Source organism: Anomalospiza imberbis, chromosome 10 (assembly GCF_031753505.1).
Source record: "Anomalospiza imberbis isolate Cuckoo-Finch-1a 21T00152 chromosome 10, ASM3175350v1, whole genome shotgun sequence".
NCBI lineage: Eukaryota > Metazoa > Chordata > Aves > Passeriformes > Viduidae > Anomalospiza > Anomalospiza imberbis.
This window is the reverse complement of record NC_089690.1, coordinates 10,016,703-10,017,921: the sequence shown is the minus strand read 5'-3', so window position 1 is coordinate 10,017,921 and position 1,219 is coordinate 10,016,703. Positions and strand designations below refer to the sequence as shown.

The window sequence follows — 1,219 nt, the reverse complement described above, 5'->3', positions numbered from 1 at the left end:
CCTATGGCCGTCTCCCAGGTTTATCCCTACCAACACACAGGGACAAGCCACACATCCATGGATGCTGGTTCCTCCCTGCAGGCAGCTGGGACTGTGACCCTTGGGATCCGCTGTGGGAGGAAGCTCAGGAGAGGATGCAGGGACTCTGGGGATCCCCAGAAAGCTGCGTGATATATACACCTATAAAACCTCCTGCTGAGTCCTCCCAGGCTGCTTTAGGGTGCAACGTTGTCCCCATCCAGGGCTGCTGGAGTTAGTCACAGTATATCCCAGCCCCAGGCCCAACGCTTGAAGGCTGGGCATGGTTTTGCCTGCTCTGAGTGGGCAGTGCTTGCCTGCAGGGGAACCCCCAGCAGCCGGGCCCCCCTTGCCCGGTGCCCCACGGCTCCCGGCTGCCACCTGACTCATGCCTGGGCAGGGAGTGGCGGGACCGCCGTCGCCCCCACCCACATGCAGGGTATTGTGCAACCGGGTGCCTCTGCTGCAGACGGAGCCGGGAGCAGGTGCAGGAGTGGAGGGGTGGCTCCTGTGGGGTCCCAGAGCCGGTGTCAGTGCTCACTCCCCTCTCCAAGTGGGTATCAGAGCCCCTTAATTGGGTCTCCTGCGGTGCTGCCTTCTAGCAGCATCAGGAAGGGATCTTGGGATCAGGTGGAGGAGGATCTTGGTGCCCAAACCCACTAGGTCCATTGATTGTGGTGGTACCTGCTCCCCAGGATACTCTGCTCCAGACCTGGTGGCTTCAGAGGAGAGACCCTGCCATACACGGTGAGGAAGGGCTGCCTTGGCATGACCGTGGATCCATCCCTGTGGCAGATGGTGCCGGGCCACATCCTCTGCACCCACAGCTCCCTCTGTTCTGGTTCCCTGGCCCTTCCTGAGCATGAGGACAGGGAGCTGGTGCTGGGTGAGCACAGTCATGCACCGCTGCTTGGGACTCTGTGCTTCTGTGTTCCTGTGTGCCCAGCCACAGCAGGGCTGTCAGTGAAGCGAGGAAGGCACAACACCATCACTGACTACCTTCCCTCTCCTTAAGTGATCCTGGAGCTCCTTGTGAAGAAGCAAACACATTTGCTGCAGTGGCCTTACTGGATCCGTTCACGCAGCAGGGTCCATCTGGCTTCTGTCGCTGCTGGAAGGTGACCTGCAACCCAGGGCAATGGCTGGCCCCGCCACCTCCATCGGTGTTTGTGTGGGCGTTTGCCGCGATGTGCAGATAACG

At 60.7% G+C, this 1,219-nt stretch overlaps 1 protein-coding gene across 1 annotated transcript in view; it reads right to left on the bottom strand.

Annotated features, from left to right (window-relative positions):
* LOC137479915 (uncharacterized) overlaps positions 1 to 1,219 on the bottom strand; it is a 255,481-nt gene that overhangs the window by 215,514 nt on the left and 38,748 nt on the right. The window lies entirely within an intron of this gene.